At 33.6% G+C, this 17,601-nt stretch overlaps 1 pseudogene; it reads right to left on the bottom strand.

Moving 5' to 3' along the window:
• Window positions 1-8,007: 8,007 nt before the first annotated feature.
• LOC115962780 lies at window positions 8,008-17,324 on the bottom strand (annotated as a pseudogene).
• Between the last annotated feature and the right edge of the window lie 277 nt (window positions 17,325-17,601).

Here is a 17,601-nt window from a genome sequence, read left to right as displayed (position 1 = left end):
CTAAAATAAAACCACTGATGTTGGATATTTTGTAAAGTGAGAAAGTAGAATAGATAAAGTAATTTTTTGTGGTGCTAAATAGCTAAAATTATGACTCCACCAATATAGATACTCTAATAAGTGGGATTGATAAATTGGAATCCAAATTCTCCCTTGTGAGTTTGGCATTCCCTGATGACAAAACTATTGCATATACTATTTGGGTAGATCATAAAAGGTGGGTTTAGACAAAATAATAATAATAATAATAATAATAAAAATAATTCCCTTACTCTCACTTCTTTTATGTTCTCTCATATCAACCAAGTAAAGGAAATTGCTTTTCCACTGGGTATTTTTCTTCCTATACTTTCCCTTATCTCCTCTTTCACCCATTCCAAACATAAAGTTAAAGTGAGTTTAGATGAGTTTATTTGACTTGAAAGATAATTTGATGTAAAAAAATGTTGGAAATATTTTAGTGAATAAACTAGTTTTGATACAACATATAATATCTTAAATAATTAGCAAAATCATAAAATAAAATAGAGTTTAGAATGATGTCACAATGCTATCGAATTACGCTATGAAAACTTTGTTCTTAAAGGTTGATTCGTGTCACTCTAAGTAAAACTTGGTACGACCGGTTCGCTTGGCCAAACAACCCCCAAGATTAGACTATAACGTCAACTTTCATGATGAACCCATTTCCACTTACGAAGGTTCAAGGATAACCATTTATTGTTTTTCCTTAGAACAAATATAAATTGTAGAAAAATATGTGGAAGAGAGAGAATAGAAATTATATATTTGGAAATATAGAGTAATAGAAAAGACTTATAGGAAAATGTGTGATTATGGGTATTATATAGGCTATTCATGACAATAATAATCTATAGTTATTGGTTACTAATATATATATATATATATATATATATAAAATAGGTAAAACTGAGAGAAACTCAAATTAGAATTCCAAATTAGAGTTCCAATTTTGCGCCATGTGTCCTAAATTATTTATTCTTAAAGAGTTTTATTTATTAATTTTAGAATCAAATGTGGGACTACATCATAAATATTTATCTAAGTGAGTTATTAAGTATAAAAACCAAAAAGTCTAGAATAAATGAATCGTAAAAAAAAAAAAAAAAAAAGTGCTTCACAATAATAAATAAACAAAAATAATAATTTACATTTTACACCTAATAATATCTTTATAAATTTTTTTAAAGAGTTGACAAAATATAAAAATGACTATCAATAGTATTTAAATTATATATATAGAAATTATATTATGTATCTTATTGTATATTTTTAAATGTATCCATGCATATGCATGGAGTTACAAGCTAGTAACTCATAAAAGCCCAATGACTATATTAATCATTAATCCGCAACGGTTATTTTTCTCATAATTGTCCAACGGTTATTTTACTCATAAATTCCCAAAGGCTAAAAAATAAATAATAATAATAATAAAAGGGTTTGGAATACACACTTACACCAAATATATATATTTATATATATATAATAAATTATGCATAGAAAAAAAAAAAGGAAAAAAAGAAAAGAAAAGAGAGATGCTAGAAGCTTTAAACTTTTTGCCTTTGTCTCATCTTTAATTTATCCTAAGTCAATTAACTCACTTAACATCTAATCAACTAGGGCATCACATAAGCTACAAGAAATTATGGGATGCCAAACTCAATAGGGAGAATTTGGATTCCTTTAATGGAAGAAAAAAAAATGTATTTTTTTTTGTGGAAAAATTTACATCATCCATTTGCATCATTCTTGCTTCTCTTAAAAAAAAAAAAAAAACAATTTGCATCATTCTTGGTGTAAACATGGTATGATAGGACATTACACCCCAAAACTAAATGTTAATATCCCGGTTTATCTATAATTGAGTAAAGTCCATATATATGTCAAAAGAAAGCACCATCGTAACATAAGCGTCGTGAAATGCCTAATACCTTCCCTTACATGAAACCTAACTTCTAAACTCATGTTTATATTTTGAAACAATAGTTTGACCCTAGAATAGGAGATCCTGGATCGTCCCATTGGCGTAGGTTTGGTAACAAAATATAATAGATATAGGTTAACATCTACACTTTAGAATGCCAATGATTAACATTGACTCCTTTAGCACGGACTTTCACCATTGCCCACCAAATAAAGTCCCTATATTTGCGCAAAGTGGATATTGACAACGTCCATAATTATTTTCTATTTAAACCAATGAGTTAGTGGACTTTTAATTAGTCCTTTAAAGATTAATGAAAATTAACCAAATTTAATCACATGCATGAATTATCACCTATTTTTTAAACCAATACAAATGGGGGTTTCACATAATTTAATTTAAATTTTAAAACATTAATTTTTTCTCAAAAAAGACCACAGTATCCTTTAATTTCATGATGAGTTATTATGATCTACATTTTAACCCGAAGTCAATTATGAAATTTTTACATTTATGTGAAAATGATCTTTTGGGTTCAATTTTGCTCACATGGGGGTGTTTGGTACATGTGTTTGAAAACATGTGTTTTGTTATTTGAAAACATGTGTGGAAATATGTGTGAGGGAAAAAATATATAGAAATGTGTGTAATGTTATTTAAAAACTGAAAATGTGTGTTTGAGTGAGTGGACCAGACACCCGATTTTTCATAATTGTGAAACGAGGATGTTTACAATTTGGTAGTTATATTGTTAATATTTTCGGAATTAATTTTACTTTTAATGTTGTCTCCTATAGACATCTTGGCTCTACCACTGTCTTTGTTAAGTTTTTCATTAGGGAAGGAGAGGATTAGAGGTTAGTTCCTACTATGAGAGCCTGTTTGGTTGGGCTGAAAAGTGGGAGGATAGAAAATTAAGGAGAAAAAAAATGGGAGGGAGGTGTATTTAGTTGGGACAGGAAAGGGGAGGGGGCAGAGAAAATGGTGAAGCCCTGTTGTTTTTTCCTTAGGCCTACCAAAACTCAATCTCCACAAATTAGGGAGAAAACTCAAGAGAAACTAAGGAGCAAAAGCTCCTAGTTTTTTTTTGGAAGATATTGCCTAAGCTACAACGTTAATTTTTAAAATTTTTTTAGTCTTTTCTTCTTTAATATTTTGTCTTTTTCTGATATTATCACTTATCATTTGGTTTGTTTTTATTTTATTTTATTTTATTTTTATGGGAGCACTAATTAGTTTCTTTTCTCATCAGTTTGTTTTTTTGTTTTTTTTGTTTTCTTGTTGTGCAGCCACCACCACCACCCTTATTGCTACTTGCTAACCAGACATGGCAAAATGGGTCAGAATTTTCTAACCCGATCCATAAAATACCTAATCCGAACTTGATTTTTTTAACCCGAAGCAAAAACGGGTTGATCCGTAACCCGACCCGAATAACCCGTGACTTGACCTGTAAAAAAAAATTCGTAAAAAAATATTTAGATTACGTTCTGATACTAGGTGCATAAAGCACAAAGTACCAAAACTAATAGTCAATAGATTATAGTCTTTATAGATATAAACAAAGACAAGACAAGATAGCTATAGCTTCACATTCAATTTGACTATTTGAGCTTCACAAGTCACAACCAATAAGGGCTAAGCTTCAGACATGAGAGAATGAGACAACTTGACAAGACAACACAAAACTGTCAAGACAACCATTAAAAAAAAAAAATCTCATTCAATGAATCAATTTGACTAGCTGTAGTCCAAAGCTAAAGGTAGTAAGGCACAAACGTGTAACCACAAAGGCCAAACCTGACTAGCTGACTTGCACGGTGCACCTTTGGTCCATGACATGTAGTTTTTTTTTTTTTGGTGGGAATGATATTATTAGTGATGTAAACTTAAAATATACTTTTTACAAGTTTGCTATCATGTGTGTGAATTACTTACCTTTCTACAAAAAAATCAAACATTTATTTTAAATATCTTGATTTTCCATGTTAATTATGTATTTAAATTTTTACAGATTAAGAATTCGAACTTTTTGTACTAGTGCTAGACTTATTGATAAGGATAGGTCATTATTCATATATACTGGTTACATATGTTTATTTCTTTCTTAATTCATGAGCACTCTTTCTGGTGGCACTAGTATGTATAGAAGTATTGTCCTCATGTGAAGTGGCATCCTGTGACTAAGTATGCAAATACTTCTCTGAAAAAGGAGTTTGAATATAGAAGCAAACTCTGGCTTACTGGCAGGATTCCTCTTCTAACACCCATTCTGTTTTGGTGGTCTTTAAAGCTGATTAAGTTGTCTTGCTAGCTACTACTAGATGGCTTTTCTATATACTGGTGCAGGATAATGAATTGTACAGTCAATATTCAGATTAGCTGACTTTATTGACTTTTGCATCATTAGTAAAGTTGATTAAGATGGTTTGCTACTTTGTTGGCTTACTTGTTTTGTTTGTTTTAAGATCTATCTCTTTTTGAAGTTGTAAACTTGTAATTATATGCATTTTGACAATAAACTATTAGCATTGAAGACTTTTTCTATCGTTAATTTATGACTATAAATAATTCTTGTCATGCTCAAAACTGTCAGAATTGGAAGGATATTAACAAGTGGCATTAAGTGCAATTCATTTCCTTAATTGATTTTATTCATTCTCTTTAAATAGGTTGTCATTGATTTGTTTTTATAATTAAAATAAAATTGTTTGAAAAATATGGGTCAACCCGACCCGATTGACCCATAAACCCGATTGACCCGACTTGAACCCGACCCAAGCCGCCCGTTTTGCCAGGTCTACTTGCTATGACCAATTGCTCTCTCTCTCTCTCTCTCTCTCTCTCTCTCTCTCTCTCTCTATATATATATATATATATATATATATATTTGATCTCACTCTTTCTTAAGAAAAATTTGATCGGTCCCTTTGCCGATGGTCACTACTCACAACTGGTGGCCTTTTTTCCAGGAGTTAGTGTTTGCTTTGGGGTTCATTTGTGGGTTGTGTTTTGCTAACTTCATCTCTCTCTCCCATTTTTCTATTTGATGTTGGATTTCATGAAATTTGTTTGTATTAATGGTTTTTTTCGGTGGAGATTTGGGCTGAGTTTTGGTTTTTTTTCGATGGATTATGGCTTGCGATGTGGATATCTGGGTTGGGTTTTAGCTTGCCATAGTGGTTCCAATGGATTTTGGTTTTGGTCTGTTTATGGAGTTGTGGTTAGGTTTCAACGGATTATGAAGACTTGGAGTTATGGCTGAGTTTGATGAAGGAGATGAACGGTTTTTAGCGGGTCATAAGGTGACTGTTGGTTTTATCAGAAAAGGGAAGGACTTAAGCAAAACAAAAACTAGACAAAAATTGGTGCCAAAAAGAAAATGAGTTGGAAACAAAAAAAATGAGTACATGATTTGAGAAGAGATATGTACAAAAAATGAAATCCGAATCTTTTGGTCTGTTCGTGATTCTACTCACTTACGCATCATGTTAGATATGATCATTGCAACCTTTCAACCTAACTTCATCCACATGTCACTCACATGTGCCTTAATACCATCCCTCCTCCAAATACCATATCATAGGTTGACTCGTTTTCCTATATCACTCTCAACAAATCCAACACAATAATGCTAGATGTTGAAATATCTATTATTGGTATCAAAAGAACAGGTAGAATCATTCTAATTGAGCAACTCTTCATGGTTTGTTTCTGTACGTGGATGGATTTTAGGAACATATATCACAACAAAAGATTGAGTAGGGCAATCCAATGTCCAAAGTTTTAGGGCCCGTCTGGTAGCAGTATTTAATTATTATTGTTCAGTTTTCAGTGTTGTGGAAATATATGTTTGAATGTTATAGAAATATATGTTATAAGTGTTATTGTTATTTAAATACTGAAAATTGTTATTTAAAAAGAGGTACCAAATAGCTTCTTAATAACCAAAGATTTATAATGGAAGAACAACCTGCAAACATAATTAAACAATTAAAAGAGTTGGTAGGAGGCAAGTCGAAGCTCATGTTAGAAAGACATGGTAGGTTAATGTTGGAAAAATATTGGTAAAGAGTAAAGACATACATTCTCCTTCGGTTTTGAGGGGGTATTTATAAGGGTTATATGGGTGAAGAATGGTGATATTATCTCCCTTGAAATCAGGATAAAATCATGACAACACAGTAACACACCCTTCTTTTTAGTCAATTGAGGGGACGTGTTCCGTGGTGCAACTCCCTCAACAGTAGAAGAATGGTTCCTATCTTATGGCATTTAATATAAAGGCAACAGTAGAGGGAAATTAATGTGGTTGTCACATGTTTTGACTTCTTACAAATGCTCCTTTTCAAGCCGTGTGATGCAGGACCATGGTGAAAACTTATGATTGTATTTATCTTTTATTTGTAATCATTATTTAGGAAAAGTTATATATGGACTCTTATTGGTAGTTTTTTATAGCCTAATATTTATTGGGAGATGTAGGAATTGTCAGGAAGTTGCCTTTTCGTTGGAAGCTGTCCAGAATTGATTGTAAGCATTTAACTTTCATGCAATGTAATCACCTACACTACATATACATCAATGAGAAATCAGAAGTGATAGAGAGTATTTGATTTAGAAAAATTTGTGTCTTGCTTTGGAGTTGAGAGCGATTTCTCATGAGAATCAAACGTTTGGCTTGGTCACGATGAGTGACATCCACGATTAGTAGCATTGAGCAACATTTGTCTAACACGAATAGTAGCGTTGAGTAACATTTTCTACCTAGGTTGAGTTGCATCCCAAGACTATTCTCATTACCTTTGGTTGAATATTTGATTTAATCAAACAATGGGTCATGACCTGCATCTCTGTAGTCGGTCACCAAGCTCCAAGTCTATATATTAAGAGGATTCTGATAATTAGTTATTGTCTTTTTTATTTCAAAAATACTCATAATTTAATTAACTTATCCTTATTTCTAAAACATAAAAATGAGGTTAAAATCATAAATTGATAAAAAAAAAATAAAAAAAAAACTACCATGTTTATAAAACTACCCCATATTCCAAAAAAAAAAAACAAAAAAAACAAAAAAAGAATCTCATTGCACACATACAAGGTGCGTGTGATGAGGTTAATATATATTTAAAAAAAAAAGGCAATAAATTATACAAAATATATTCTAATATACTTATGGAAATAGATTCCATAAATCTATTGTGGGTTTTCATTATTATTATTTTTTTGATGAGGCTAATCTTTTTTTTTTTTTTTGGGGGGGGGGGGGGGAAGAGAGTGTGACAAAGGTTTGGGTCAATTCTGAAAAGGCACTTCAATTTTAGGGGTAATTATTAAGTACTCTCAGAATACTATAAATGTATATTTTTTCCTCTTACATAACTGTGAGTCTCACTAATTAAATTTATGGTTGGACCCACATACACACATAAGGGAGAAGGAATAGGTTTTAATACAAAGATACCATAAACTCCTAATACATAGTAATGACTTATGAATGATTTTTATTTTTATTTTATTTTTTATTTATGAAAGTAATGAATGAAATTAAACTCTACTACATAGTCCATGAAAACAAAAATTTAGGCTTTCTTTTCTATATAAGGCAATAGAGGAACTAATTATTTGATTAACAAGGCATTTTATTAAAGAGAACAGAGTCCAACATAATGATTTTCAAAGAGATTTGATGAACATTTTCTAGGATTCGGTGGTTTGTAGTACCATTCCAAGGATATATTATCTTAAATTTCCTCTTTTAACCGTTTTTCTATATTAAAAAAAAAAAAAAAAAAAAAAAAACCATAAAACCTCAACTATGATCTGCTCATCAACAACAAAAAGGATACATAGATACTTAATAAAAAAAGAACAACCATTATCTGAAACCTATTCAAAACCCTTAACAAGCTCTTTAATTGTAAACATAATACATAAATCACAAAGGTCTTTTCAAATGAAGGGTATGTATGGAGCGGAGGGAATGGAGAGAAGAGTAGAGAGAATGGTTGCTGTAATGCCCTTATCCCTTCTATTCAAATGAAGGGTATGTTTAGAACGAAGGGAGAAAAGAAAAGAGTAGAGAGAAAGGTGGTTGGAATACCCTTCTTCTTTCCACCCAAGGGAAGAGAATCACAACTCTTATACAATAATGAGCTACATATTTTATTTATTAAATTTGGGTCACTCAGTTTAGATCTTCCCAAAAAGCACATGTACTTAATTTGTACCGAATCCACGTAGTTAAGAGGGAGGTCTGGTCAACCAATGAGAAGAAAATGAAAAGGTTTTCTTTGTTGTGTAGCCTAGTATTGCCACTTGATTAAATAATAATAATAATAATTTAAAATTGAAATTGAAATTTAAAATTACAATAATGAAAAAAACACACACACACACACACACGACTGAATAAGAGTACAAAATCTCTCTCTCTCTCTCTCTCTCTCTCTCTCTCATGCATACAGCTGAGATGAGACTATGATGCATCCCTGGGTCTAGTGGCACACAACCACTGCCTAGGGGTCTCAACTCAAGATCGTCACCTGTGATCGGTGGAACATGCCAACTACCCTTTTCTGACTCCTGCGTTTACATTGTACCAAAATTATTATGTTTGAGAAACTCCTAATAAGAAGAAAATTGCATCTTTATTCTTGATAATTAATTGATCATTTTAAATAAGTGATTAGCAAGCACATACCTGGAGAAAAATTGAATAAGGTGGAGGCATGTGGAGAGTAGGCTCATGCCGTGGGAATGACAGTTGGATCTGCAAATTTATGGACCTAAAAAAGAAAATTAATATTAATTGATCATTTCATTTTATTAAAATGAATAAGGTTTCTCATGTACACACAAGATTCTCATAAAGAATTGCAATCAGAAAAAAGAGGAAGTCAATAAAAACTACAACAGGATTCACATCACTTGCACCAAATGCCGATCACCAAAATAATTATCTCAAATATGCTGATTTCAGCTCAATTACAGAGAGTTCCACACAACTGAAAGTACAGTTAAACCTTTGCCTCCATATAGTCCCATATTGATATAGATAAAATCCTCATCAAACAAAGGGGTTACATTTCACACAAAGAACTTCTGTACTCACAGACCAACCTCTCCAACTGAAAAATGCAACAATGACCCTCTTAGGCATCCACTTTTCTTTAGAAGAACAATAAGCCCAATGAATTATTTTTGTACATTCATCACCAGTCTACCAAGATAATGCACCTTTTAATAAGGTTGTCCCCCATCAAAATATTTCCAATAGCTGCTGTCCGACCCCCAAAAAAAAAAAAAAAAAAAAAAAAAAGCAACTTTCCTGGGAATGTTAATCCATCAAATGCTCTTTCAGGGAAATCACCTGTCATGGCACCTCTCAAGACTTCCTAAAAAGAGTGGACCTCCAACTTAACATTGGTTTTAGGCCTTCACTGCAAGCTATCTGAGCCCACACCACTTGAAATATTGGCGTATAGGTAATTCAACAAAGAATCAACTTACCCCAATTCGTGTGTTGTTGTATGTGTGTGTGTTATCAAAAAAAAAAAAAAAAGAAACCATTGAAAGCTCATAGAAACCTGATTCCATGAGTAAGTAACCCTTCATTTGAAGACCCTGAACAAGAGTATACAGACGACTTTTTCCATTGCAATAGAAAACAAATTTAGATTCAACTTTTTCAATGAACAATTCTCAAACAATACACATAATATATCATACCAAAATCTAACCCTTCTCCCATCCCCAACCACATAACTAACCCAACCTGCAATTCTCTCCCAACCTGTGGTCATAATCCCCTTCAAATTCTGGAAGTGAAGATTCAAAGTGGATTCAACAAAATGACAAACCCATTTTAGGAAACTTGAGGACATCTGCCAGCTAAAATTTTGCTGGTCTGTTGAATTGCAGTTACACATCAGAAACCAACGGACTTATTCATCCTCTGCCAAAAAAAAAAAAAAAACCTATGGATTTCTAAAAAACCAGATACTAAAAAGTTTAAAGAATTGGAGCATACCAGTCATAAGACATAATTCAAATAAAGTAGAATAGTGGCCCAGGACAACACCAAAAGGATCCAACAATAAAATTTAAGAAAAGAAAAATAAAGAATAAATAATCTAGGAGTCAACACCTGGACTTGCTTGGAGACGGCACCAAGAGAGGACAAACATATGAGTCACCACCAAACCATTGGAAATTTCTAAGAGATTTCATTAATCCATCAAACAGAAACAGTCTCCATTGGAGTACAATACTGTACTCATATAAACTATGTCTTAAACCCTAATTTTACTTGATTTACGAAACCCTATTTTTTATTGACTTAGGAAATCCCAATATATTGAATTACAAAAGCCCTTGATTCTAGGAATTTAAATAAAATAGTAATAACCCCTTGACTCTAAGAATTTAAGTAAAATAGTAATAACCTAAATTAACTAATAAGACCTAAAATAAAATCTAATTGAATAATAAAGATATAAGGTTTTCAAAATTAAATAAAACCAAATTAGAATAAAATTTTCTTTGCACCTCTCGCATCATTCTCCCTTGGTTTGAGAAAACTCATCCTCAAGTTTTGAAATGTCAAAGGATAAGAATTATGGCACATGACTCTCAACAACTCTTAACTTACATTTGGCCATGTTAAGATAAGAGAATTGTTACATTCCAACACATCATTAAATTCTTCTGGAATTACAAATCAATGTGTGGAATCAGTATTGCATATAAGACAACCTTATCTTGATTAAAAAGAAGCATCATTGTATCAACCTTTTCCATTTCTTCAAGTCTTTCACTTCATGCACAATAAATGATTGATCGATAATAGATGCATCAAACTCATTTTCCATATGTGCACCCTCTTAGTCTTTGTGCTCTTGTTGAACCGTCTACTCATCAAGTAGTGAGGAATCTTCCTTTTTGAGTAGTAGCCAACATATTTGACTCTTCAACAGGCTGAATTAAATCTTCTACAAATGGTTCAAATATTCCACCATACTGTTTAGGTGCTACAATTTGTTTTTCTTGCCACACAAACGTTGAAGCAACATCTGTTGGCACTTGCACTTCTATTTCAGCACAAGTTTTTGTAGATCAACACTATTGACTCTCATGGGTGAAGCTTTACCTTCAAGGTTATTAGTCATTCCTGACACTTCTAATGACTCCAACCTAGCAAACTAGTCTTGAACAACTTTTACTAGATTTTCTACCGTTTGTTTCATGGAAAATCCTGCTGGAGTGGGCTTTAGACTTAAAACAGAGTGAACACTCATTTTGTTTTCTTCAAATTGTGCCACTGATTGTTTGTTCCATTGCCTCAGATTATTTCTTTGATCTAGAAATCATATCGATAAGATTGCGGTGGATATCAACCCAACTTCTTTTGCCCAACTTATTGGATTAACATAATTGAGTTTGGTTTGGCCTATTTGTCTGCTGTCAAAATTTTCCAATACTGCCATTCAAGTGAAAAATGTAACTTGAAATAATGCTTTCACCCACCAAACACTCCGTGAAGGAAAAAGACAATTCCTTGTCTACTTTCCTCAGCACACTGTAAATACTATATACGACTTGACCATGAATTCCCTTGGTTTAGAAGCCAACCATATCATCCTGTCATCTTCACCCCTGACCCCTTTCAGATTTTAGTTGCATACAACAAAATCCAGGAAAGAATTCAAAGGCTCCAACTCCCAATCTTGATTTAATTTAATGAATCTCGATGACCATGTAGCATGCACAAGAAAATAATCTAAATACTCTGCCTTTCTTGTAAACCTATCTGATGCAATATGGAATAATTCTAGATAAGAAAACTTTCAGCAACATACGTCCACACCATAATTCAAGCCAGAATCATATGTGAGTACCATCTCCTACCTCATTTCTATCTAACTTAGAGTACAAATTCCATCTGCCCCTAATGTATTTCCACACTCCCATACCATAGCAGCCTCCAACTATCGCTGAACACCATTGAACACTTAAACACCGTACTTCCTATCCACAACTTTCCTCCAAAATTGATCTCTGTCCATCACATGTCTTCACAACCATTTCCCGCAAAGCTTGATTGAAAACATGAAGCCTCCTCTGCCCTAAACAACCAAAGTCTTTGTAACTTCTCTAGTCTTGGAGCTATTGATAAAGGTACAAGAAAAAGAGATAAAACACGTTGGCAAACTCAAAAGGGTGCCTTATATTAGCGTTTACCTTCCATCCCCCTTCCCTCCAAGTGACAAACATAATATTTTGCAATTTATTAACCATTGTTCTATCTTCTCTAAAATCTATGCTATAGAAGTTTGCATATGAAAGAGGAATACAAAAGTAATATCCAAATTATGTCACTAGGTAAAGCATCCACCCCAGAATGAAGAGGACCCACTAACTCATTATCCATTATTCACTACTTTAAAAACCTGAACCAAACAGGCCCAAAACTCTCTTTTAAGGGTAGGAATTTGGATAATATATCATAAATCATTCACCTCTTTTGTTGTGCTTGCATATGAATGTCACTATACAGAATAATACCTGATGCTTTTTCTTCCATCTTGGAAAAAGCTTGTCCCTAGCAGTTGGAACAAGTGATCCCCCATCTCATCATTTGTCACCAGTAAACACTTACAATTAACAGCAGCATATAACCAGTACCTGTGAATAATGAGAGAACAAACTTTTCACACAAGTTTACTAATACAGTCATAATCAGGCTACAAATGCACTGGAGATTTTAATTTTGTAACTTTTTGGTTAAATTACAAATTACACCTTCCATTTCAGTCCTTTAATTTCATTTGTTGTCAATTTAGCCCTTTTGTCTAATTTCATTACATTGTGTCATTAAATGTATTTTATATATATATATATATATATATATTAAGTAAGAATAATTTTATTAAAAGAGACTATTTCGTGTATAAATGACACAAAGAAGACTAAAGAACTACAAAAAAGGAATTATCTACATAGGTAATGACTATGAATAACACAATGGAAGTACTATCTGTAAAACACGATGCATAAGACCACTCGTATTAAAAAATAATGAAGGAATCAAATTCCACATATCGAATGAATGATTAACTCCCCCATTTGCCACTCACATAATAGATAAAAGACCTCGTCCAACAATACCCATTGAATCCTAAAGGATCTAAAGACAAAACTCCACAGCTCAAATGCCACATTGCAATGTATCCAAAGATGGTCCACCATCTCTCCATAACTTCAGCACATATAACACCAACCCACAAGGTTTTCACAAGTATTTTCCCCCAAGCCACTGTCCACACAATGAAGGAAACTGAGGAGTTTTTAACCCCCATATGGCCTTCCAAGGGAAAGACATAGGGGATGAACCCCATAATGCTTCACAAAAAGAATGAACGCTAAAATCCCCACTTCTATTAAGCTTCCGTAGCATCTGATCTCCTCCCTCCCTCATAGGAACATGAAATTCTAGTAGGTGCAGTAATGAAGCCACCCCTTCCATCTCCCAATAATTAAAATTCTTAATGAACCCCACATACCACTTTCAAACAGTATAGGATACATCATCCTCAAAGATTGATCTCCACACCAAAAATCATGCCAAAATCTTATCCAATTGCCAAAGCCCATGTCAAACCAAATGTATTGTAAAAACTATCCCTTTTCATTCTAATACTCTTCCACAACCCACAACCACGAGTGCCTCGAACAAGTTTCGTACATCATCCACCCCACTCCTCCCAATACTTCACAGTAACTACTCGCCTCCACCATTGAGTGTCTGCCCACCTATATATAGTTTCACAAACACTTACCCACCAAAGATTGATTGAAAGTAGTAAGCTTCCTAATCCACAATCCTCCACTAGTCATAGGAGTACACACCTTATCCCATCCAACCAAATGATGTTTGAACTCTCTCCTAAACCATTCCACAAAAATTCCTCTGCAACCTATCAATAATATTGGCCACACTAGTGGGAGTGGTAAACAAAAATAAGTAATATGTAGGTAGGCTCAAAAGTGCACTCTTCAACAGTTTTAACCTCCCCCCTTTTGACAAGCCTAGCCTCTTCCAACTAGCTAATTGACATTTGAATTTCTCTAAAATAGGGTTCCAAAATGTTGTTGATTTGAAGGAGGTCCAACAGCATACCAAGGTAAGTCATTGGCAAAAACCTACCTTACAATACAAAAGGTCAGCTAATCAATCACACTCTCCATCTCACCCACTGACACCATCTCACTTTTCCCCAAATCAACTTTTAACTCCATCACCGCCTCAAACCAAGTCAGCAACATTCAAATGTACAAGATTTGTTCAGTGTTAACATCATAGAACAAGATGGTGTCATCAGCAAACAATAAATGTGAGATAGACAACCCACCATTTTCATCATTCCCAACTTTCAAGCCTTTGACAAGACCTTCCTCCTACATCTTCCTCAACATTCTACTAAGAAGCCCCATAACCAGGATAAAAAGCAAATGGGATAATGGATCTCCTTGCAGTAATCCCCCAGAAGTGCCAAAAAATCCACAATGAAAGCCATTGACCAAAACAGAGACTTGTATCGTGGTAATGCATGTATGAATCTAACCTCCCCACTTTTTTGGAAGGAGAAGATCTTTGAAAATTGGAACAAGATTATTAAATTTTTTGTTAATCCTTTTTTCTTCATGTTCTTCTCAGGGTTTAATCCTTCTTTTTTTAATACCAAATAAAAATTTCTATTGTTCAAAAAGTTTTCTATTAGTAAAATGGTTTTATATTCCTTTTTTGGATTTTTTAAGAAATTCAAAATAACCAAAACTACTTTGTTTACGCAATTAATGGCAGCCCACCTAGCAAAATTAGACAGAAGGACTAAGTTGACAACAAATGGAAGTTAAAGGACTGAAATTTAAAATAAATAAATAAATAAATAAAAGTTACAGGACTAAAATTAGAGGGTGTAATTTGTAATTCACCTAACTTTTTTCAAAATAAATCAAAAGTGCCTTAAATAAAAAAAATCAAAGATCAATTTCAGTCATGTTAATAAAGGGAGTTTTCATGCATAACATGATAAACAAAGCAAAAATGTGTTGAGACAGCATATATAACCAAAACATATATAATTTGTTAGTGACCTCAATCTAACCTATCTATAGTTCAATTTTGATTATGGTTCAAATGAATGAAAAGACGCAATCATGCAAACTCACCAATCATTGTTTGAAGCAGGAGTAGCAAAAAGTGCACCAGAGTTTTTCCAATTCTCTAACAACTTCTTGTTATTAGGATGTTGAGCAGGGCCACCAGTCACATGATTTTTATGCAATATAACCAGGGACAATCAATTGGAAGGACTCATTTATAACCATATTAAACTACAGCCAAAAAGAATTGATAAGCACTCCAATGGCAGATTTTTAGAAGGATTCAAAAGATAAGTGTCATAAGTTTTAACATATATCATTCTTACTTATCAAAAAAAAAAAAAAAAAGTTTCTTAAGCTATTTCTCAGTATCCCACTCACCTGGGAAAACTTGAAACTATGCTGGTTGATAAACATTGGCACCATCTACAACCGCGTGAAATGGACCATGCCGTTGGAGCCACTCATAAATGAGTTCACCTTCTCAATCAATGAGGATGTCACTGACAATCATTTTATTTATTACTTGTTGAAGCATACAGAACCAGCAAGTATCAACCAAACCAAAATAGTCAAACCATTTCAAAAATGACAAAACGAGGAAAAAACGAAGAAGAAATATTTCCTTTAAAGCCTTATTGCACCAAAGAAATTGGCTTCCAATTTGGCCTTAGATACCATCACAAAAGTCTTTTACATGCATTATGTGCCAATTTTTCCCAACATACCAAACCTTCAAAACAGAGCAGCTTAAGTGTACTTTTTGCTCTTTTTATTATTTATTAATTTGACAAGCTACATATGCATCTAGTGGGTTTTGAATCATGATCACACCCCTCATCCACTCTTGTGGGAAGATGAAGTGCCCTTTGAGCCAGAACTCAATGGTGTATTAGTAACAAAGAGCAGCTTAGGCATACTTGCTTTTGTAACAAATTTTAGTTTGAATTCCAGCATAGGGATTGGTTTCTTGTTTTATTATTTTTTTTTAATTAAAAAAAAAAGAAAAAAAAAAGAAAAAAAAGAGAGGGGCGGGGGGATTGTTTTGATTTCACTATATTCGCGTGCAAAGTGTATAACTGGGGGCATATCTCAATCAGGCCATCAACATTTTCTTAGCGGATCTTACTAATACTCCTACAATATGATTTTCCGGAACTTCCAGTGAAAAGGGTCACCAAACTGTTTCTGTAAGAGCCTTCACAAATATGCATACAATCAAGCAACTCAAAACATTAAAAAAAAAAAAAATTAGAATACTGATATGCAATATACAAAAAACCAAAAGTTTTTTATGTTTCCATAAATCTCCAACTTACACACTCATTCAAATCAACAACAACGGAAAGTACAGGGACTCACTCAATTGTTAGCAACTTCCACTAGTTCTTTATGTGTTGGTCTTGTGTACAGGGTTTTACTGATAGTAATTATTACATCATGACGTTTATAAAGTTGTTGCCTTTCTGTACATAATACTTTTTCGTTGTAATTTGGGTCCAATGTAGTCTTCTTTTTGATAAATTTATCATTACCTATTAATAAAAAAACAACAAAGGAACACATTTTCGCACCTGGAACCAAACAAAATCGGCCTTAGCCTCTCTTTGGCAAGCCACATTGGTCAATGAGGCAGCAAAATTTTCCGTCGGATCGATATCAATACAAACAAGCTTCTCGCCACACGATTGACAAAAACCCCGGTACCATCCATTGACGATGCCATCCTCCACCACCTCTCACAACCCCTTCCCTCACTTTACTCACATCCCAATTCTCCTGTGCATTGTTTCAGATACCTTATGTGCATTCTTACACACACCACTAACTTTTCTAAATCGCCGAAAGCTCATCCTCCTCAGCCACCACGCCGGACTCAACCATATCAGCATCAACCACATAAGCCTTATCCGCCATCACTTTCTCGCTAAACCCAAACAATGCCTCAACTTCAGCACAATTCCAAACCCTTGATCAAATCAAAAGCCATATCTGGGTCTTCCTTTGCTGCAGCTATCCTCGCCAGGCCTGTAAACGTTGCCTCATTTGGGACAACCTTGTTCACAACAACCATGGCTTGAAAAATCTGGAAACCTCTGTTTCTATCCAAAGAGCAGCGCAGAGATAGAGGGCAAAATTTGCCAAATACCATGTTTTTAATAGAATTTTTTTTTTGGAAAGTAGCACTGTGGTGAAATTAATTAGGGAAATAGACTATGAGTATGGCAAACTCGAGTTCCCAGAGCATCCACAGTAAATATTGCAAAAAAAGGGCAAAATTTGGTATTTAGACTGTTTTCAGAAAATTTTTTTGTGAACAGCATGCGCGTCAAACTATGTAGTTAGTTGGACTGATTTTGGAATTCAAGTTTGTCAAACTCGAGTTCTGGCCCAAAATTTAAACTATAGTGGCGTTTTTTTTAGTGGCGTTTGTCAAAAACGCCACTATATGTACCCTATATTGGCGTTTTCTATAAACGCTG

The sequence above is a fragment of the Quercus lobata genome, chromosome 10 (assembly GCF_001633185.2).
Source record: "Quercus lobata isolate SW786 chromosome 10, ValleyOak3.0 Primary Assembly, whole genome shotgun sequence".
Taxonomy (NCBI): domain Eukaryota; kingdom Viridiplantae; phylum Streptophyta; class Magnoliopsida; order Fagales; family Fagaceae; genus Quercus; species Quercus lobata.
This window is presented reverse-complemented; position numbering and strand designations above follow the sequence as displayed.